This window comes from Piliocolobus tephrosceles, chromosome 1 (assembly GCF_002776525.5).
Source record: "Piliocolobus tephrosceles isolate RC106 chromosome 1, ASM277652v3, whole genome shotgun sequence".
Lineage (NCBI taxonomy): Eukaryota > Metazoa > Chordata > Mammalia > Primates > Cercopithecidae > Piliocolobus > Piliocolobus tephrosceles.
This window is the reverse complement of record NC_045434.1, coordinates 58,254,150-58,277,779: the sequence shown is the minus strand read 5'-3', so window position 1 is coordinate 58,277,779 and position 23,630 is coordinate 58,254,150. Positions and strand designations below refer to the sequence as shown.

Genomic DNA, 23,630 nt, shown 5'->3' with positions numbered 1-23,630 from the left:
AGAAAAATAAATAAAAGGCATTCAAATTGGAAAGGAAGATGTAAAACTATTTCTATTCACAGCTGACATGATCCTATGTATAGAAAATCCCAAAGAATCCAAAAACAAATAAGCTACTAGAGCTAATAAATTCAGCAAAATTGCAAGGGACAAGATCAACACACAAAAATCAGCTGTGTTTCTACACACCAGTAATGCACAGGACAGAAAGGAAATTAAGAAACAATTCTATTCATGAAAGCTTTCAGAGCATCTGAGGATTGGGTATCAGAACAGTCTTGCAGTCTTTTGAAGTGGAATCATCTTGTTAGTAACGGTCCTTGGCAGAGGCACATGCATCAGCGCCTTTAATTTTGTATGCATATTAGTGCATCTCATATTAAAATTAAGTAGAGCAAATAGATTTGATGGGGATGGTAGTGCGAACTGCACAGGACATGTGTCAGAACCTGAACCACATCCACAGGCAGGTCAGAGTGGCCTGAGTCTCAGCCATCCTGCCTCGCTTCACGTCTCAAGAGTCACAGGAAGCTGGGAAGCAAAATCGCAGGCCTCTCAGAGGAAATCAGGCCTGAGTCAGCCTTCCCAGGAGGTTAAGGGAACAGATTAGGCCCAGGAAACTGTTTATCATGGAGGGTGTTTTTCGCTAGACTATTTGGAGGGGTATTTTTAAGTTGAAGAAGGAACTAAAAGTGTTTTTAATTATTATTTTTTGTGTGCGACTAGGGGCAAGAAAGACGAAGTGTTTGCCAAGTATTGCCACATTTCTTAGCTCTCCACGTTGAAAAGCTGATAGGTGGTTCCATCCCAGAGATAGCTCTCTTGACCCTTGCTATGTTTCTGTTCCTCTCTCTCTTGCTAACAGCTAAGTAACATCTGCTGAGATGGAAACGCTAGGAAGATAAATATTTCCAGTGATTTGTTGAAAGGGAATGAGCCCTAAACTGAAAGCCAGAAGCCCTGCATTCTAGGAGGGCTTCTGCAGTACCCCAACTGTGTAGATCTGAGTCCATCCCTTCCCTTCAGTGGGCCTTCATTCTTGTCTGTAAAGGGGAGAAGGGCAGGGGTTGGGAGGAGTGGAGATCCTTTCAACTTTGAATTCTGATTTTTCTTAAAGGCCAAACCCTTATAAGAATTCAAAAGAACTTTAAAAGAAGAGGGAAGTGACACTGATTGGAAATAGGAAGGTGAAAAGAGCAACAAATTATAAAAGATGGATAGGAGACTTCTATTCTAGGCCACTCCTTTCTACTGGGCCCAAACTGAGTTGATACCAGAGGTTCACAGGGACTTAGGAGGGGGCCAGATTAGGCAAGAAAGAAAAAATAGCACAAAGAGTGACAAAGTTTAACTCTTGTCACCCAGGTTGGAGTGCAATGGCGTGATCTCGGCTCACTGCAACCTCTGCCTCCCGGGTTCAAGCGATTCTCCTGTCTCAGCCTCACAAATAGCTGGGATTACAGGTACCCGCCACCACGCCCAGCTAATTTTCATATTTTTAGTAGAGACAGGGTTTCACCACGTTGTCCAGACTGGTCTCGAACTCCTGACCTCAGGTGATCCGCCAGTCTTACAAGCATGAGCCACTCACCTGGCCAAAATAGCATTCTTGTTTTCAGTTTCCCCAGGCCAAGGCTTACCAAGGAAGCCAGATCCCAGAAAAAGCCCAAATATTCAAAGCTTGCCTACTTACCTGTGGGCAAATCGACACTTTTTTTTTTTTTTTTTTTGAGACGGAGTCTCACTCTGTCGCCCAGGCTGGAGTGCAGTGGCCGGATCTCAGCTCACTGCAAGCTCCGCCTCCCGGGTTTACACCATTCTCCTGCCTCAGCCTCCCGAATAGCTGGGACTACAAGCGTCCGCCACCATGCCTGGCTAGTCTTTTGCATTTTTTAGTAGAGACGGGGTTTCACCATGTTCGCCAGGATGGTCTTGATCTCCTGACCTCGTGATCTGCCCGTCTCGGCCTCCCAAAGTGCTGGGATTACAGGCTTGAGCCACCACACCCTGCCGCAAATCAACATTTTTAGGGACTGTGTTTTGAGGAAAAAAGAGGTGGAGGGGGTCTGGGGGAGCAAATCAACTCCCAAAGAATGAATAAATGGCACTTAAGTGAGATGGGAGGCCTTTGAATGCTACTTAGATTTTCTCCACAATTTTATTAATTTCGCAAACATCTATAAAGTGCCTACTGTGTGCTGAGTGTTGTGGATGGTCAGATAGGGTGTTTGGCTGGAAGGTACTCACAAGAAGATAGGCGTGTGCACAAACACCCAAATATCTAAAATACAAAGCATGGCACACTGACAATCAACAAAAACAAAAACAAAAAACGCAAAATGGAATGTGAGACCTGCCCCAAGGGAAATCAGATAAACTGCTGAAGAAGTTCAGATTAGGGGCTGTTCTCTTTCACCTGGAAATGGTGTTCTCTTTCACCTGAAAAGTTCAGGAAATAGACCCTACGGGCTGGAGCCCAAATCTGAAAAACTTTCTTCATTCTTCCAACAGTAGCAATTTTTCCTGGCTCCACTTTACAGAAATGAAAACCAGGACAGAGACGTGAGGAATTATTTGCCCTCTGATCATCCAGGTGATTAGCAACACAGCCAGATAGAGAACTAAAAGCTGATGATTGAAAATTTCCCCCAGAAACCGGTGGTGAAAGCACATATCACTAGGAAGCTCATCTTAGAAGACGAAATCCACAGAGCTGTTCCCTTTGTCTCCCTTCTTAGGTCAATCCCAAAGACACACCAACCAAGTCAAAGAAGGATTTTTTTTTTTTTAAAGTCATAAGCAAGCTGGAATCATATACAAATATCTGGCCTAAAGTAAGCCAAGGTCTCTGCAGTGTCCCATCCTCCTCCTGGGGAGGCCATTCTTTGTATGAAGTCTTCAGCCCCATTACAAGTGAGTTGCAGGGGACCTCATGTACGGGGAACAAGAGCTAGCCCACAAATGAAAACCCAGGAAAGCCCTCTGCTTTTGCACAGTGAACGAACGTGGCCACAGGCTTCTCAGCATTGAATTTGAACGAGCCAATGGTAGCCCAATCACTGAAACAGGAAGCCAGATAAACAGCATGTTATCAAGGGGGGATCCAGCTCTTCCCTTAAGCCGGCGCCAGCTGCGCCCTGTGACTATCCTAACAAAGTCCCATTGACTCACCAGCTGATTTTCCTGTGTTCGGCTCCGGGGGACAAGGAACCCTCTCTGCCGGGTGGACGTCACCCCTACACACCGCCCCCGCCACCCGCCACCCGTGTCCTCTCCAGTTCCTGCCTCCCCTCTGCCCGCTGCAGACTTGGCTGCTTCTTTATCCTATGACCAGCTTTTATCGGCTCTGAGGATTAGCAGGGACCAGAGCCCAAGCCTCGGGAGCGCTCAGGTGAGCTTCCTGTGATCACCCAACTTCTGCGTTCTCCTCCCTCCCCTCTCCTCTGGGACCACTTTCTCCCCTCCCAGACGCACCGGGAGGGCGCCAAAGAGGACGGCCTCCGGGAGATTGGCGGGAGGGAGCTACTCGGCGCATCCCTGGGGTGCGGGGAACGTTTTCTGGAATGGCCCGCAAGGTCACCTGCCCCAGCTGTTCCGCTGGCTCCTGCTGGGATGGGAGGAGTTAACTCTTGCTTCAACAAAAGGCAGAGGTGAGGATAGGGTGTGTGCCTGTCGTGTAGGTGCGAGTATAAGAACGCAGCACCTGGTGTCTCCTGATGATAAGAGCTCAACGCACTTTAAATTGTGGGTATTTCACAACAAGGAAACTGAGGCTCAGAAGGACTGAAATTAGGCAGCCCCCCAGAGAGTCAACTCCAGAATCAAACGCGCAGTCAGTCCCATAGGGATCGAAGGGGCACACACCTTCGCGGGAAGCCGCGAGCATCTTGGTTGTTATTTATTCCAGCGCCTCTTCCGAGCCCAGCCCGCAGCCTCCCTCGGGCACCAACCTCCCCTACTCCGGGGCTTGGTCTCGACCGCGCAGGACCTGCCAGCCGAGCCCGGCAAAATGGGAAGCGGCAGACCCCCAGCGCCGCGACCGCGCGACCGCCCCGCGCCGGCCACTCACCGGAGCGTCTGCCCGCCCGGGCTCCGGGATCGCGCCGCCGCCGCGCAGAATCGCGCATCTCCCGGGGCAGCGCGGGTGCGGGGTCCGCTTCTCGCGAGCACAAAGTTTCCCGGGGCTCCCCAGGCCGCCTTGGCCCCTCGCACCAGGATTAGCGTCAGCCGCGCACTCCGGCTCAGGCCCCGCACTAGGGCAGCCGCCGGTCCCAGCCCCACAATGAGGAGGGAGGCGGCATCCTGAACAAAGTGCCGCCCCCCCGGGCCCGGCGGCAGGGGCGGAGCCTCGTGACCCGCTGCCCCAGGCACACGCCGGCTGCCTCCACGGCGGGCCCAGGAGGGGAGTGCCCGGCGGCCGGGGGGCGGGCAGGAGGAGAGAATCTGCTCCGATCGCCCTGGTTGTCCTCCCCCTGCGCTGTGCCAGTTTAACCCGCAGAGGGGCGGAGGCATGGGTCCCTTCCAGACTTTGTCATTGGAAAGCTATTCCCGTAACCCTTTGCTGCCTTCGCCTTCCCGCCCCGCCTCCAGGCTGGCCGCAGAAAGGCGGCTGCTCGGTGGCGGACCCGCGAGCTGGCAGGGCAGGAAGCCTTTGCACAATTGAGCCCTTCCTTTGCCCGGGGACCCGCCACCGCCACTTCCAGGCCGGGCTTCCTCCCTCCCCCACATGTTGTCCGGGTACCGCTGGTTCAGCCGCAGTTCTTCAGGAGAAGGGGACAGATGGATGGGCCAGCCTCTCCACCCGACTTCTCACCCCGGGCACCCACCTCCTTTCTTTCTCCATCCCACTGAACCGTCATGCTGTCTGAGCTGGGACTCTTAGGTACCACAGAGAGGGGAGTGTCCCGCAAGTGCCCCGCAAATAGTAGGTGCTCAGTAAAATAAGTGACTTCTCCCCACCTTCCTGATAGCCGATGCCCCTCCTCCTTCTTCCAGGGACTTGGGAGTGGGACGAGGGGGAAGAAGAGGAGAAAGGAAACAACAGTACCTGAGGAGAGTGAATGGGACGAAGGCCCTCAGCCAGAACCTACTGCAACCTCTCTGAAGCAGTGCAAGCCCCCTGCCTCCTGGCCTGGGTACTTCCAGAGTCTGCAGGAAGAAGGCAGAAGGAAGTCAGATGGCCTGAGCTTTGAAGCAGGCTTTGAGCTACATGGGAGAAAGGGAGTAGCTGTGGCTCAGGACCCAGCAGATTCCCCTGCTCCAGCCAACAAATATGAGTACTGATTTATTCCCAGGGCCATGGGGTTGCAAGTTGGAGGGCTGATGGATAGAAAGCAAAACTGCCTACTCCCTGGGAGGTCTCAGAGCTCTTTGCCAGCAAAGTCAGTGTGAGCAGAGTCAGGATGAGAGCCCTTGAGTCCTCCCTGAACGCCCTCACCCATTTAGTCAGGCCACAGTGACTTTGAATATGGAGAGATGAGACACCCGACAGTGGACAAGCAGTGACATTCAAGAAGTTCCCAATGGATCAGGGAAAAAGATTTGTTGTATGATTTTTGTCCGTGAAGGGAGTGAATTGCCTTTTGGTGAGGGATAAGGGGGTGGACTGCAGAGTGACACCCTTACCCTCTGTATAAAGACTAGAAGTGTGGGCTCTTAAGGCAGACTACATGGGTTCAAATCCTGGCTCAATGATTTTTTAGCCATGGGAGCTTAATGAACTCTTTAACTTGTAGCTACATTTCTTCATCTGTAAAATGGGATAATAATGGTTCCTAGCTCCTAAGAGTGTTGGGAGGATTAAATGAGATAGTATAGGTGATACACTTAGAATAGTGCCTGGCACATAGTAAATACTCAGTAAACATTAGCTGTTACTTTGATCTGGGAGTTCTCTAACTCTGTGCCCAATTTGGCATTCAATGATGTGCTGGCTAGAATTCTTTTGTGCTCTTCCCAGTCCTGCAAAGGGGAGCCTAGTCCTTTAAGAAGAAGCACTGTCCTTTCTTGAGAGCTCATAAGGCGGGACCCCAGAGACCAAGGACCACACAGTAGGCATGCAAATAACTATCAGAAGGTGAAATGACTCCTTGACCCATTGTGAAGCTGGATGCATAGCTCCATCCACATTGGTAATGCTGGCATGATGTCATTCCTTGGGTGCTACCCAGAATGGAAAAGAAAGCCAAAGCTATAATTTTGTAAGAGTTAGATCTCTTCCATCACTACATAGGATCAATATTTCTCTCCCACTTATGAGTGGATGCTCATACAAGTTCTCCCTGACTCTGCTCCAAATGTCCCAATCAATCTGGGTGACGGTATCATTTGTACCCCAAATCTCAGCATCACACAATATACCCAGGTAACAAACCTGCATATGTACCCCTAAATCTAAAAAAAATTTCAGAAAAACGTCTCACTCACAAATTTCCAGCAGCGAACCTGTATATGTAGGCAAACATAATAGCATGTGGACAGGTTGAGGGAGGAAAGAGTAAAGGGGCCAGTCTGGTTGGGGTGACAGGCAGAGGATATGAAAGGTACTGAAAGAGAAAGTGGATAGGACAGAGCAGCAGGGAGGAGAAGCCAGAAGTGACTCTGGACAGAGCACTGTTTGGGTAAGAAACAGGGTCCCCGCCCATCCCAGAAGTGACCTCTGCCAAATGCCTACTTAGTGAGTAGTTTTTGTCTGAACACAGTGATGACTCAGTTGCTCTGAGTCTAGCAAATGGATTTTCCTTAAATATGAAAATCAATAAGAGGTAAAGGCAAGGACCTGGCTGTGGGGAGGGGAGGATGGAGAGAGTGGGAGAGGTGCTGGGGCGTGAAATGGTTGGTGAGTGATGGAAGGAGGGAGATTCAGGTTCACTGCAGGAGACCCTTGGCATCATCACCTGAACACCCATTCCCCACCAGGAAGGTGGCCTCCAGGTCCTGCTGGCCTCACTAAGGCTCCTTAAAACCCAACAGCCCCCCTGTTCCCTTCCTCCACAGCTTAGAGCCAATCCTGCTTTGGGGCAAGATGCGTAGCAAAAGGAGTAATGTCAACCTGGCCAATAAGTTTTTAAAAATCAGCCGAGAAGCTTGCTGTCACCCCCACAGAGTATCAGACCTGGCCTCGGACGAGATAAGAGTTTTGGGAACCCCAGGAAGCATGGCAAGTGACATGTTCAGCTCCACCCAGCTTGATTTCTTTGGGGATTTTGCCCATTTTCCTACCGCCTTGAGGTCTGTGGACCAACGTTAATTTGTTTCTCTGCTTGGGTTATCTGACATGGGACTTTGGGGATTTGAACACACTCACAGCTCCTGTGTTCCTCGTGCCCACAGGGAGACCATCTTTACCCTTCGGACTCTCTTGTTTGGGGCTCCCAGTGCAGTTTGTAAGGTCCTTGGCAAGGATGTGAAAATAGCGCATTGCTTTATTTTCTTGAGCACTTTAATAAGCGTCACTGGAGCTTCTGAGGTGGAGTCTGAAGCAGCTTCTGACTTCCTCCTCTGAAGCACGGTGGAAAAACACTGGGCCCAGCTTCAGAAGACCTGACTCTATGCCTTGGTTCTGATGCCGGCTGAAATGCATCACTTCAGTTTGCGCATCAGTAAAAGGGAGCGTTGACACCCAGAGGACAAGAATAACCACCTTCCAAGGCCGTGGTGTATATTCAGTGAGATCGCGGAGGAGAAAATGGCTTATGCAGTACTGCTCACATATAAGTAGAAGTGAGATTATCAAACAGAAAGCATCAGCTCACATTCCCAACCCGCCCCACCTCCCCACCCCAGTCAGATTCACTCTGGTTATGGGCTCGGTGCTTGAAAACCCATTTTTCAGTGATAGAAATCTGACTGTCCACTAACAATCCTTGTCCTTTCTAGCTTGATTCATTAACCAGTGAGGGGTTTCCCATGCTAATGGAATGGGGTCGGACGTGGGCAAAACAGGCATGTCCATCCTTGGCCACTCGGACCTCATGACTGGCCCTGGAGCCCCTTTAAGAAGGGCCCTCTGTGTTGACTGTTGAAGCTTACAGGGACCTGGGAGAAAGAGTCTATGGGGAAAAGCTGTCAGAGTAATGAATGTTTTACGAGAGTGAGCGAGTCACTGCCTTATCGGGAAGATGCTATTTCTCACTCTCTCTCTGTTACCAGGAAGTGAGATGTACTGAAAGCCATCGTGGTGTTTTTCCAAAGATGGCCTTTGAAGAGGAGGTGTTTCTTTAAGGGGCCCAGGAGAACAGGGGTGGGGTTTGCAGGGAGAAAACCTGCCCCTTTAAGAAGCCTGGTTCTGGCTGTGGCAATCCTGTGGTATGGAAGATAATAATAGTCCCTACTTATATAGCATTTGCCGTGTGCCAACTGCTATGCTAAGCATTTAACATATATTAACCCATTTAATCTCCACAACAACCCTATGAAATCTGTACCCCTTTTTATCTCCATTTTACAGGTAAAGAAATTGAGGTCAAGTATCTTGTTTGGGTCTCAGCTAGTAAGTGCTAGAGGTAGGATCTGAACTGAGGGAGTCTGGCTCCTGAGTCCATGCTTTCAAATACTACATATATGCAGAGGAAAGGAGTCTATAGCAGTGTGGAGAGCTTGATCATGTACTAGTTCAGCACATTTTTTTATTTCTTTTCAACAGCTTTATTGAGGTACAATTTACGGACTATAAAAGCCACCCACTCGAAATATACAGCTCTAAATCTACAGAGTTGTGCAACCATGACCACAACCAAGTTTTAGAACATTTTCACCACCCTAAAAAGCTTCCTTGTTCACTGTGCGTGTTTTAAACTGAGTCTCAATTTTCTCAACTGTAAAATGGGAATAACAGTGCCTGCCTCATAGGCTTGTTATGAGCATTAAATCAACATGTAAATGGCATATGGTAATGGTCAACAAATGTTACCTATTATTATTATAGTCTCTTAGAGTCACTTAAATACAGACTTTTAGAGCTGGAAGTGGGAATGGTCTTAAAGACAATCTAATCAAACTCTCTCCTTTAATAGATAAAGAGATAAAGGTGCCAAGATGTTAAGCAACTTGCCAATTAAGGACACAGTAAATTTAGTGGCAGAACTGGGAATGAAACCCAGGTTTCTTGGTTGGTACTTCAGTCCTCTCTTATCTCCTGAGAGGCTTTCCACTCAAGGCACAGGGATCCCATTGTCCAATACCCCCTTCATCCCCCATCTTTGCCATCTTTGTGGGTGCCTCCAGAGCAATGTTGACTGGCAGGCATGGACCCTGGGACTTTGCTTGTGCTGGAATACATAGCACTCTGGCTTTGGAGCAGGGAATGTGGCTGAGGCAGGCTGGGTGCAGAATCAGGGGACAAGACCCAGTGTGGAGGCTGAGACAGGAATGTCCATTGTCAGAACAGGGAACGCATTGACTAAAAGAATCCAGGACACAGCCAGTCCAACAGTCAGCTAGTCTCTGTAGAGCCAGCTTCACGGGCATGTGACCTGTGCAGTCACATGGGGCCTCAAGCTTAGAAAGGCCCCCTGCTTGGTTTAATGCTTTGTTGTTGCCATCTTGAAATTCATAATGATTTTCAACAAGAAATGTCACATTTTTATTTTGCACTGGATCTTGTCAGTTATGCAGCTGGTTTTGTCCATGTGGCAGCAGAGCTGCAGCCAGACTCTTAAGGCCCTAGTAAGGAATAGTGTCTCTCCACCCAGAACTTACTCACGTGCAAACTCTCTGTATAATACATAGTCATAGAATCTTAATACCAGGCATTAGGAGATTCAAAGCCTGGGCAACACATGGAGAACCTGTCTCTACAAAAAATTTATTAAAATATTAGCCAGACATGGTGGCACATGCCTGTTGTCTCAACTACTTAGGAGGCTGAGATAGGAGGATGGCTGGAGCCTGGGAGTTCGAGGGCGCAGTGAGCCATGATTATGCCATTGCACTCCAGCCTGGGCAACAAAGTGAGACCCTGTCTAAAAACAGAGAGAATAAAAGTTGTGAAACAATTTGCACATTATGATCCAACTTATGATGAAAGATGCCCCATTAAAGTGTATCTTTCTATATGTACATATGCTTGTATGAAAGTAAATTTTTTTAAGGTCTGGAAAAACACTTCACACTGGCAGTCATCAAGGGAGTCATTAACTTTTTCTGTGTATTTGAGTTTGCTTTTTGCAAGGAGAATCTGTTCATGTATTACATATATAATTATAAAAAAATTGTAAGATACTCCTAATATATTCTGCAAGCATTTTCCTATATCAATAAATAGTCTTAAAATGCTAAGAAAAGGTGTCTCGAGAGGGGAAAACAGACGTAGGTGTGAAGAGGGACCCTGGAGAGTGGTAGACAGAAGCAAAGACGATTTCAGGCCATGACAGGGTGTGAGGGGAACAGGCTTGGATGTGAGGAAGGGAATACCGGGTAGGGGAACCCAGAGGTAGCTGGTGAGAGGGTAGGTGCTAGGTGTCAGCTCCATTCAGATTTAGAGGCTGCGATGTCCACTTTGGTGAGGGTAGGGGAGGATGATAGGAGCTGGAAGTGGGTGAATTGCCAAATACTACTGGAGGTAAAGGCTGTAGAGGTGACTCCAGTTGTGGTAAGAAATGAATGAGGTGGAGGTAGGCAGGTGATTCCCCGCAAGGGAGAAAGAATGGAGCTCAGATGTTGGATTTACCGGGGAATGGGAGATTTGAGGCAGTGTGGCCCAGTGGTCAGAGTACAAGCTTTGGAATCAGGACTGTAATCAAATCCCAGATTCACTGCCTCCTAACTGTGTAACCTTGAATTCTCCTCTGGGAAACAGAAATGATCTTGATAATAGCTATGTGGCAGGGTCGCTGGGAATATTTGATAATATGATGGAGTTAAAACGTTGCATCCAGTGGCTGGTACAGATCCCCAAATCTTCACCCTTTCTCTTTAATTGATTTTGTGGTTTGAGGCTCTTAAATGGCAAGAAATCATTTGCATGAATAAAGAGCCATTCTTCCAAGCACTTCCCTCCTAGTTTTCTGGGAGAGTCACTGGAAGCCAGGAATCAGAGTTCCATCCTGCAAAAGCTGAGCTGAGCCAGCCAGGAAGGAGGAGGAGCTGACTGTAGCCCAAGGGCTGGGGAGCAAGGCAGAAGGGGAGAATTCAGCCTTAATTCCCACGCTGCTGGTGCCAGCGAAGCTGACTTTGGGAAAACCTTGTCAGGGGCCACATTTTGGGATCTTTAGGAGCAAGGTGCTCTGTGAATGCTTATATCAAATTCTCTCATCCCGAGTCTCCCGCCTCCCGCCCGCCCCACCCGCCTCCGCCCAAGTCCCGGGAGAGTATGAATGACTGACAGGCCCTGCTGCAGCTGCAGCCTCCTCACTGTGGGTACAGATGTGCTCAGCAGCAGCTGTGACGCAGAGCCCACACCTGTTCCCTAGATCAGCTGCTGTAACTGTCCTCCTGGGAAAGCAGGCCAGGTGCCCAGGCCTTGCCAAAGTCAGGTCAGAAAGCAGGGGGAGAGTCGGGCATCTGCCTGTCACAGCAGTGGTGGAGGCTGCCTGGAAGGTCGTGGGGCCCTGGGAGTCTCAGCTAAAGACTGGGCTCCTCTTCCAGCCCAGGCTTGCTCCCAGCTGGACGCCTCCCACGGGCCCTCTGTGGTTTTCTGACCCCCTCCCTGGGCACCACCACACTGGGGTGGGAGAGACTGAGGAGCTAGGAAGGGAGCGGGGAGTCTTGAATGGGATGCCTCTGGCCATCTGTTATTCTGGACCTGTAAGCTGTAAAGTCAGGCGGACTTATCCTGGGAGGTGGGGGCGCCGTGGAGCTGAGCAGCAATGAGGACCGGAGGAGTCAAAGAGAACTGGGGCTAGGAGACGCCAAGGATGAGGGTGCGTCTGGAAATGAGAGCAGGAGAGCCTCTTGCGTGGCTTTGGCCGCAGAGACCTTCGTTCCGGAGACTCTGGGCTGCCACGGGAGAATTCCACTGAGCATGTGTCGGGGGCAGGCCCGGGCAGGCGGCCGTGGGAGCGCTGCACAAACTCTGCTCCAGGCCGTGGCCAGCCAAAGCGCCGCTCTGGGAGAGTCTGGATACCGGGTGAATCCAGAAATCCCAGGTCCCTGGGAAAATTTCAACAAGGCAACTCTGACACGCGTCCTCTGACACCCAGACCGACACAATATATTGCTCATGCCAATACACATAAAAACCTCCTGATAGAAAACCAGATGGTGAGTTGGCATTGCTGATGTCTGGATTCTACACCCACACCCCACACAGTGCTTATAAAGAACACACCCTCCACTCCTCCAGCCCACCCCACGTTCAGGGAGAGGAATCTTGAGCCTGCAATGCTCAGAATGATGCTAAGGCCTCAATGGAACGGTGCTCGCCAATTCCCCCAGTATCTCTGGCAGTGCCAGGAGAAACAGCACATGTGGCAAGCAGCTCCCGGCCAGATGTGGGACACTGCTGACCCCTGCTGGCGCTTTTCTCTCCGCGCCAACCAGGGAGAGCCCCAGGGAGAATGGAGTATTGGAAAAACCTTGCAATCTGTCTGGGAGGGGTAGGAAGAAATACCCCAGCTCAGAATCTCCTCATCTGGAGTGCCTTTGATGAGACTAAGATGAAATTACAATAAAACCCAGACTGAGTTTCTGGGAGGAGTGAGACAGACTAATAGTATGTCCCCTTCAGCCTTTGTGGCCTGGAAAACCCTGCTGCCAATCCCCTTTAAACTAAATTGGGAAACCATTAGCAGCACTCCTTTAGCCAAGCTCAACCATTAGGTGGAAAAAAAAAGTAAGAAAGAAAGAAAAAGAAAAGAAAAAAAAAACCACCATCCACAAGTAGCCCAAGATTTTCCAGTTACAGTCAACCCCTTCCTTGCCCACCCCCTGCCCCGCCCCAACCCCTTGCAGAGTCTTTGTGAAGTTTTAGCTTAATTTATTGTGGGTTTAATATTCCCCTCAGACTAAGATGTAATCATCATGGGTTTAATACTTTTCTTTCCATGAGAGAGAGCAGCACTGTGCTCTTCGAAAAATCTTTACTAAGGCCAGGCGCGGTGGCTCATGCCTGTAATCCCAACACTTTGGGAAGCCTAGGTGGGTGGATCATCTGAGGTCAGGAGTTCGAGACCAGCCTGGCCAACATGGTGAAATCCCGGCTCTACTAAAAGTACAAAAATTAGTCGGGCATGGTAGTGGGTGCTTGTAATCCCAGTTACCTGGGAGGCTGAGGCAGGAGAATTGCTTGAACCCGGGAGACAGAGGTTGTAGTGAGCTGAGAGCATGCCACTTCACTCCAGCCTGGGCGACAAGAGTGAAACTTAAAAAAAAAAAAAAAATCACTTTGTAGACACAGAAATGAAGATCATGTCTTCCAGAATCTCTACTAGAATAGTCATAGCGACCAAAGGAGGACCAGGACTCTGATAATTCCACAGAATTAGTATGGAAGCCCCACAAACGAGTGGTTCCATTAGTAAAACTCGTTTCTCTGGCTGGGCATGGTGGCTTACCCCTGTAATCCCAGCACTTTGGGAAGCCAAGACGGGCAGATTGCTTGAGTCCAGGAGTTCGAGACCAGCCTTGGCGATGTGATGAAACCTCATCTCTATAAAAAATACAAAAACATTAGCCAGTTGTGGTGGTGCATGTCTGTACTTCCAGCTATTTGGGAGGCTGAGGTGGGAGGATCACCTGAGCTCAGGAGGCGGAGGTGCAGTGAACTGAGACCATACCATGGCACTCCAGCCTGGGTGACAGAGTGAGACCCTGTCTCCAAAAACAACAACAGCAACAACAACACAACCCTTTCTCTCCTTTGCACCCGACTCTAGACCCAGAGCTCTTTTTCACTTTGTTGTTAAACTCCATCAGGGGTGTGTATACTCCCTATCACTCTACAACCCGTCACCATTAGGCCTCCACTCTGAACACTCCTACAAAGGCAATCATGGGCCTCTTAATAGCTAATCTAATGTACATATTCCAGTTCGCATTTTACTTGCCCTCTATAGCATATGACATTTTAGTGCCCAGTCATTATTTATTTTAAAATTTATTATGAACTATTTTAGGCCTGCAAAAGTTATAGAGAATAATATAACAAACATAACTGTTCTATTTGTCAGGGTTCTCCAGAAAAGCAGAATCAATAGAATCAATAGAATGTACACTATAGAGACAGGGGGAGGGGATGGAGGGGGAAAGAGACGGGGGAGGAGAGAGAGAAACAGAGAGAAAGAGATTTATTATAAGGAATTGGCTCATGCAATTGTAGAAACTGACAAGTCCCAAGACCTTCAGGGTGAATCAGCAAGCTGGAGACCCAGGAGAGTCCATAATGTATTAGTTCCAGTCCAAAGTCTGAAGGCCTTAGAACCAGGAGAGGTGATGATGTAGTTCCCATCCAAAGGACAGCAGGTTCGAGACCCAGGAAGAACCAGTGTTTCAGTTCAAGTCCGAAGGCAGGAAAAAGCCAGTGTCTCAGTTTGAAGGCAGTTAGGCAAAAGAAATGCGCTTTTACTTAGGGGAGAGTCAGCCATTTTTGTTCTATTTAGGCCATCAACTGATTGGATAAGGTCCACCTGTATTAGAGAGGGCAGTTTGCTTTACTCATTCTACAGATTTAAATGTTAATCTCAACCAAAAACACCCTCACAGAAACATCCAGAATATTTTACCAAATATCTGGGCATCTTATGGCCCAGACAAGTTGACATATAAAATTTCACCATCACACCTGTAAACGCCCTGAGTTTAAGAAATAAAGCATTACAAATATAGTTTTAAGCTCTTCCTCTATTGCATTCCTTTCTCTCCCCACAGAGGAAACGTTATTCTGAATTTGGTGTTAATCATTTACATGCATATGTTTCTATTTTTACTATATTATACACTCTGTATGCATTGCATTTTGACTATATGAATAACATCATGCTGTGTATATTCTTCTACAATTTTCTTTTTTGACTCAACGTATTTGTAAAGTTCATCCATGTTAATGCATGTAGCTTTAGTTTACTCATTTTCACTGCTATATAATATTCCATTGTACAACTACACTCTAATTTATTTATTTATATTTTCTTTGAGACAGAATTTCATTCTGTTGCTCAGGCTGGAGTGCAGTGGCACAATCTCAGCTCGCTGCAACCTCTGCCTTCCGGTTTCAAGCGATTCTCCTGCCTTAGCCTTCTGAGTAGCTGGGATTACAGGCGCCCTCCACCATGCCCGGCTAATTTTTGTAGATTTGGTAGAGACAGGGTTTCACCTTGTTAACCATGCTGGTCTCAAACTCCTGACCTCGTGATCTGCCCACTTCGGCCTCCCAAAGTGTTGGAATTACAGGCATGACCCATCGTGCCTGGCCTATTTATTTTATTGTTTCTAGTTTTTTTTTTTTTTGCGATTATAAACCATGCTGCTATGGAAATTCTTGTAAGGATCTTACTGTGCACATTTGTGTTTCTCCAGTAGTCTATCCAGGAGTGAAACTGATGGCCACAGAGCCTGGACACCTTTAACTTTACCATACTCCTGCTAACATTGGTATTGTCAGGCCTTTTTTTTGGACAATCAGATGGATGTGAGATTATAGATTACTAAGACTTTAATTTATATTTTACCAACTATTAATAGGATTGAGCATCTTTTCATATGTTTATTGAGATTAGAATTGCCTTCTATTCCTATTTCCTAATCTTTTTCCAATTATATTGTTGGTCATTTTCTTTTGGATTTATAATAATTCTATAGTGTGGCCAATTGTCCTTTTTCAGTTACATGTTTTTCTCTTATCCTTTCCAAACTGGTGGCTTCTGTCTCAGCACCTTTTTAATAGTTTTATTAAGGTATAATTAACATATCCTAAAATTCACCCATGGTAAAGGTGCAATTCAATGATTTTTAGTAAACTTGAAGAGTTGTATAACTATTACCACAGCCTAGTTTTAGAACATTTATAATATCCCAAAGCAATTCTTCCTACCCATTTGCAATCAATGTCACCCCTAGCCACAGGCAAACACTAATGTGCTTTCTATCTCTATAGATTTTTCTTTTCTAGACATTTAATACAAATGAAAGAATCTAATTTATGGTCTTTTGCATCTGGCTCTTTTCATTTAGAATAACTTTTTGTTTGTTGTTTTGTTTTGAGATGGAGTCTCACTCTGTCGCCCAGGCTGGAGTGCAGTGGTGCCATCTCGGCTCACCACAAGCTCCGCCTCCCGTGTTCATGCCATTCTCCTGCCTCAGCCTCCCCAGTAGCTGGGACTATAGGCATCCGCCACCACGCCCGGCTAATTTTTTGTATCTTTAGTAGAGACAGGGTTTCACCGTGTTAGTCAGGATGGTCTCCATCTCCTGACCTCGTGACCCCTCGCCTCGGCCTGCCAAAGTGCTAGGATTACAGGCATGAGCCATCGCGCCTGGTCTTAGAATAATGTTTTTAAGGTTCATATAGTTATACTATAGCTATAGTAGTTTTTTCTTCTTTTTATTGCTGAGTAGTATTTCATTGTATGAATACAGCACAGTTTGTTTATTTATCAATTAATGGATATTTGGCTTAATGATCTCTGACGAGAAATAGCTCTCACATTTATATTTGACCCCCTCTGTGTAATGTGTCTCTTTTCCCCCTCTGACTGCTTTTAAGATTTTCTCTTTATCTTTGGTTTTCAGCAGTTTTACTCTGTTGTACCAAGTGTGTTTTCGTTTTATTTTTTCTTTCTTTTTTTTTTTTTTTTTTTTTAGACAGAGTCTTACTCAGTCACCCAGGATGGAGTGCAATGGTGTGATTTTGGCTCACTGAAACCTCTGCCTCCTGGGTTCAAACGATTCTCCTGCCTTAGCCTCCCAAGTAGCTGAGATTACAGGCACTCGCCACCACTCCTGGCTAATTTTTGTATTTTCAGTAGAGATGGGGTTTCACCATGTTGGCCATGCTGGTCTCGAACTCCTGACCTCAGGTGATCCGCCCACTTGAGCCTCCCAAAGTGCTGGGATTACAGGTGTGAGCCACCACGCCCAGCTCTGGCTAATTTTATATTTTTAGTAGAGACCAGGTTTCACCAAATTGTCCAGGCTGGTTTTGAATTCCTGACCTCAAATGAGCCTTGGCCTCCCAAAGTGCTGGGATTACAGGCATAAGCTACTGCACCTGGCCCCGAGTATGATTTTTAAAAAGTTTATCCTGCTTGGGGTTAGTTGAACTTTTTGGACCTATGGATTGTTATTTTTCATCAACTTTTAAGCTACTGTTTCTTGAAATATTTTTCTGCCTTATTGTTTCTTCTCCTTATGGAACTCTAATTGCATGTATGTTAGACTGCTTACTATTATCCCACAGTTTGCTAATGCTCTGTTCATTATTCTCAACCATTTTTTCCTCTCCCCACTTCAATTTAGATAATTTTTATTAGCTTATATTCAATTCACTTATTTTGTTCTTCTGCAGTGTCTAATTTGATGTTAAGCTCATCGAGTAAGTCTTCATACGTTGTATTTTTCAATTTTATAATTTCCCTTTAGTTTGTTCTTGAATTTCCATTTCTTTTGAAATACCTTATCTCTTTACCTATTGTGAATTTTTTCCTTTAAAATTTTCAGCATACTTATAATTGTTGTTTTAAAACCTTTGTCTGCTAATTCTCATAACTAGAACACCTGACGATCTTGTTGTCTTGTGATTATGAGTCATAGTTTTCTACTTCTTCATATGTCACACAAAATTTGTATTCTGTACCCTGTGTGTGAAATAGCAGTAGAGGTTAGCAGTAGAGGTTTAAGTATAACTTTTGTGTTTTGTTTTCATTTTTTAGGGAGTGGAATCTTTTCCCTCTGTTTGGTGGTTAAAGTGCATAAACATAGGATTATTACATCCACTTGATGAAATGACCCCTAATCATTATGAAATGTCCTTCTTTATCTCTGGTAACATTCTTTGCTCTGAAATCGACTCTTGTTGTTATTGTTTCATTTTTGTTTTGTGAGACAGGGTCTCACTCTGCCACCCAGGCTGGAGTGCAGTGGCATGACCACGGCTTACTGCAACCTCTGCCTCCTGGGCTCAAGCGATCCCATCTTAGCCTCCCAAGTAGCTGGAACTACAGACCTGCACCACCACGCCTGGCTAATTTTTTGTATTCTTTGTAGAGACAGGCTTTCACCATATTGCCCAGACTGGTCTGAAATCAACTTTGTCTGGTGTTAATATAGCCACTCCAACCTTCTTTTGACTAATGTTAGCATAGTATATTCTTCCTATCCTTTAAAGATTTTATATTTAAAGTTCATTTCTTGTAGATAGCAAATAATTGAGTCTTACTTTAAAAAAAAATCCATCTAACAGTCTCTGCCTTTAAAATGAAGTGTTTAGGCCATTTAGATTTAATGTGATAATTGACGTGGTTGGATTTGAATCTATCACTTCGCTGTTTATTTATTTATTTTTTAATTTTTTTGAGACAGAGTCTCACTCTGTCACCCAGGATGGAGTGCAGTGGTTCAATCTCGGCCCACTGCAACCTCCGCTTCCCAGGTTCAGGAGATTCTTCTGCCTCAGCCTCCAGAGTAGCTGGGATTACAGGTGCCTGCCACCACACCCAGCTAATTTTTATATTTTTAGTAGAGACAGGGTTTCACCATGTTGGACAGGCTGGTCTCAAACTCCTGACCTCAAATGATCCACACGCCTTGGCCTCCCAAAGTGCTGGCATTACAGGCCTGAGTCACCGTACACCTCCATTGTTTATTTTCTATTTGTCCCATCTGTTCTTTGTTCAATTTTTTCTCTTTTTCTGCTTTAGATTGAGTATTTTCACAATCCAATTTTATCTCCTTTGCTGGTTTATTAGCTATAACTGTTTGTTTTGTTATTTCAGTGGTTGCTTTAGGATTCATACTATTTATCTTTAGCTTACCTAAATCTACCTTCAAGTGATACTATACCATTTCATGCATAGTATAAGAACCTTGCAATAATGAGCTTCCATTTCTCTCCTCCTGATCTTTGTCCTATTATAACCATGCATTTACTTTTCCAAATGTTATAAATCCTGAAATACATTCTTATTATTTTTGCTTAGTCAACTATCTTTTTAAAAGTATTAAATAATTTTCTTTCTTTCTTTTTTTTTTTTTTTTTTTGAGACAGAATCTTTCTCTGTCGCCCAGGCTGGAGTGCAGTGGCGCTATCTCGGCTCACTGCAACTTCCGCTTCCCGGGTTCAAGTGATTCTCCTGCTTCAGCCTCCCTAATAGCTTGGATTACAGGTGCCCACCACCATGCGTGGCTAATTTTTGTATTTTTAGTAGAGACAGGGTTGCGCCATGTTGGCCAGGCTGGTCATGAACTCCTGACCTCAAGTGATCTGCCCGCCTCGGCCTCCCAATGTGCTGGGATTACAGTTGTGAGCCACCATACCCAGCCAGTTTTAAATACTTTTTTTAAAATCGTATTTTAAAAATACAATTGTAGCTACCATTTCTTCTACTCTTTATTTCTAAAAGATGTTTTTTCTAGATATAGAATTCTATGTCGACAATTTTTTAAAAGAACTTAAAAATGTTACTCTGCTGTCGTCTTGCTTGTATTGTTTCCAGTGAAAAATAAGACATCTTTATCTCTGTTCCTTCTTTTTACTTCTGCCTTAAGGACTTACTTTAACATTTCTTACATTGGGGTCTGTTTGTTGTGAATTATTTCCCCTTTCATATGTCTGAACATGTCTTTATTTTCCTTTTAATTTTTAAAACAACTTTATTAATATACAATTTATATACCATACAAGTCACCTATTGAAAATATACAACATGGCCAGGCACAGTGGCTCGTGCCTGTAATCCTAGCACTTTGGGGGGCTGAGACAGGTGGATTGCTTGAGCCCAGAAGTTCGAGACCAGTCTGGGCAATGTAATGAGACCTCTTTTTTTTTTTTTTTTTTTTTTTTTTGAGACGGAGTCTCGCTCTGTCGCCCAGGCTGGAGTGCAGTGGCCGGATCTCAGCTCACTGCAACCTCCGCCTCCTGGGTTCACGCCATTCTCCTGCCTCAACCTCCAAAGTAGCTGGGACTACAGGCGCCCGCCATCTCGCCCGGCTAGTTTTTTGTATTTTTTAGTAGAGACGGGGTTTCACCGTGTTAGCCAGGATGGTCTCGATCTCCTGACCTCGTGATCCACCCGTCTCGGCCTCCCAAAGTGCTGGGATTACAGGCTTGAGCCACCGCGCCCGGCCTTTTTTTTTTTTTTTTGAGATGGAGTTTTGCTCTTCTTGCCCAGGCTGAAGTGCCATGGCACAGTCTTGGCTCATTGCAACCTCTGCCTCCCAGGTTCAAGTGATTCTCCTGTCTCAGCCTCCCACGTAGCTGGGATTACAGGCACCTGCCACCATGGCTGACTAATTTTTGTATTTTTAGTAGAGACGGGGTTTTACCGTGTTGGCCAGGCTGGATGAGACCTCATTTCTACAAAAAATCCAAAAAATTAGGTGGGAGGATCGCTTGAGCCCAGGAGGTTGAGGCTGCAATAAGCTGAGATTGCGCCACTGCACTCCCACCTGGGTGACAGAGTGAGACCTGCCCTGCCCCACCGCCACAAAAAAGAAAATGTACAACTCAATGATTTTAAAAAGCTACTTAATTGGGATATAATTGACATACAAAAAGCTGTACGTATTTAGTGTATACAAGTTAATGAATTTCAATAGTTTTTAGTATATTCACACAGTTCTGCAACTATCACCACAGTCTAATTTTAGAACATTTATCACCCCAATAAGAAATCTGGTACCCATTACAAGTCACTCTCCACTCTTCCATGCCCCCAACCCAGCCCTAGCAACTGCTAGCTTACTTTCTGACCCTGTAGAAAGAAACTGTTAATTTATTATACTTTCTAGTCTCCCCAGACTCAGCTCCTTCTCAATTCAGGAAATCTCCAAGCTTTGCTTGGGTTCTTTCTGCTGCACCACAGCTTGGAAGCTCTTTCACATGGTAAGCTGGGACAATAAGAGGGTGCCTCATTTGTTTCTCATCTCTCATGGACCACTCTCCTTTATTGTCTGATTTCCAGTGTCCTGAAAACTGTTGTTTGATATATTTTTCCCTCTGTTGTTTTAAGCAGGAAGATACCTGTTACTCCATCTTGGCCAGAGACAGACGTCCATTAAAATGAAAGTCCCACAGGGCCAGGGGCGCAGGGCCTCACAACTGTAATCCCAGCACCTTGGGAGGCCAATGGGGGCAGATCACTTGAGGTCAGGAATTGGAGACCAGCCTGGCCAACATGGCAAAACCTTGTCCCTACTAAAAGTACAAACATTAGCTGGGCGTGGTGGCACTCACCTATAATCCCAGCTACTCAGGAAGCTGAGGTGGAAGAATCGCTGGAAGCCGGGAGGTGGAGGTTGCAGTGAGCCAAGATCGCGCCACTGCACTGCAGACTGGGCAACAGAACAAGACAGTGTCAAAAAAAAAAAAGAAGAAGAAAGAAAGAAAGGAAGGAAGGAAGGAAGGAAGGAAGGAAGGAAGGAAGGAAGGAAGGAAAGAAAAGAGAGAGAGGGAGGGAGGGACGGAGGGAGAAGGAAAAAAGCCACATTAAACAAACCTGACTGAGAACCCACAGGTCTCCAGATACTACATTTGTGGAACATCAGTTTAAGAAATGTTATACAATAACAAAAAGGCAAATAATTTAAAAATAGGTAAAATCGAGGCATAGTAATCCCAGGAATTTGGGAAGCTGAGGTAGGAGAATTGCTTGAAGCCAGGAGTTTGAGAGCAGCCAGGGCAACATATTGAGATCCCGTCTCTACAAAAAATTCAAAAATTAGTTGGGCATAGGGGCACATACCTGTAGTTCTGGCTACTCGGGAGACTGAGGCGGAATGATTTCTTGAGTCCAAGAGTAATAGGTTACAATGAGCTATGATCACACCGCCGCACACTCTCCTGGATGGCCGAGTGAGACCCTGTCTCTTAAAAAAAAAAAAAAAAAAAGGAAAGAAAGAAAAATAGGTAAGAAGGGGCACATGTTCTCAGGATCTCCTGAGGGCTGTGTCATGAGAAACAAAAAATACATATAAAATAAGTAAAAGATTTAAATAGCTGGACGTGGTGGCTCACACCTGTAATCCCAGCACTTTGGGAGACTGAGGTGGATGGATCACTTGAGGCCAGGAGTTAGAGACCAGCCTGGCCAACATGGCTAAACCCTGTCTCTACTAAAAATACAAAAATTAGCTGGACATGGTGGCGTGCACCTATAATCCCAGCTACTCGGGAGGCTGAGGCAGGAGGATCACTTGAGCCCAGGAGGCAGAAGTTGCAGTGAGCCAAGATCGTGCCACTGCACTCCAACCTGGGCAATAAAGTGAGACTCTGTCTCAAAACAACAACAACAACAAAAACCTCACTGTTGTTTAAAGAAAAAAAATTGGCTGGGCGCGGTGGCTCAAGCCTGTAATCCCAGCACTTTGGGAGGCCAAGACGGGCGGATCACGAGGTCAGGAGATCGAGACCATCCTGGCTAACACGGTGAAACCCCGTCTCTACTAAAAAATACAAAAAACTAGCCGGGCGAGATGGCGGGCGCCTGTAGTCCCAGCTACTTTGGAGGTTGAGGCAGGAGAATGGCGTGAACCCGGGAGGCGGAGGTTGCAGTGAGCTGAGATCCAGCCACTGCACTCCAGCCTGGGTGACAGAGCAAATCTCTCCCACCAAAGACAGCTTTGCAGGGCTACTTCTGTTTGCAAGGTGCTTTGAACAGCTGTCTCAAAATATGTCAAAGAAGGATATATATCCCACCTCAGCCTCCCAAAGTCTCAAAAAAAAAAAAGAAAAAAGAAAAAAGAAAAAAAATTAATTAAAAAAATTAAAAAAATTAAATAAAAAAAACCAACTGAGCAGGACATGGTGGTTCACACCTGTAATCCCAGCACTTTGGGAGGCTGAAGCGGGTGGATCACTTGAGGCCAGGAGTTCGAGACCAGCCTGACCAACATGGAGAAACCCCATCTCTACTAAAAATACAAATTTGTCGGGCGTGGTGGTGCATGCCTGTAATCCCAGCTACTCGGGAGGCTGAGGCAGGAGAATCGCTTGAACCCGGAAGGTGGAGGTTGTGGTGAGCCGAGATTGCACCATTGCACTCCAGCCTGGGCAACAAGAGTGAAACTTCGTCTCCGAGATTGTGCCATTGCACTCCAGCCTGGACAACAAGAGTTGGGACCTAAAAAAAAAAAAAAAAAAAAAAAAGATTGAGGAGAGCAAAGATCACCTGGTGACCATCAAGCCAATCATCCAGAAGCAAAATTTCTTATCTGAGGAATTTAGAAGTAATTAGACTTCCCTATTATTCTAAAGCAAGCATCTGGTAGCAGGCTTTAAAAAAATTGTTCAAGTAACTAGAATTTCTGTACATCTACTGAATGAATGCATGTTGAAACTCGTTGTGCAGCCCTTGCTGACATTAGGCACCAAAATATCTACAAATGTAATCACTTATCATGACCTATGTGGCTAATATGGTCCACATTACTCCTAAGCCCCCGCTTTAAGGTCCATAAATACCTCTAAGGAAAAGTCTGCCATGGGGCACTTACTTTTCTCATGCTGAGGCATCTCACTGCACTCTTCTCTTTCCTTCCTT

At 46.2% G+C, this 23,630-nt stretch overlaps 1 protein-coding gene across 1 annotated transcript in view; it reads right to left on the bottom strand.

Moving 5' to 3' along the window:
• The window catches only part of NAV1 (neuron navigator 1), a 283,320-nt gene extending 278,975 nt beyond the window's left edge, over window positions 1-4,345 (bottom strand). Inside the window, exon 1 of the mRNA XM_023187002.2 lies at window positions 4,070-4,345. The gene's annotated coding sequence lies outside the window, so the exon portion shown is untranslated. The remainder of the gene's footprint in view (window positions 1-4,069) is intronic.
• Between the last annotated feature and the right edge of the window lie 19,285 nt (window positions 4,346-23,630).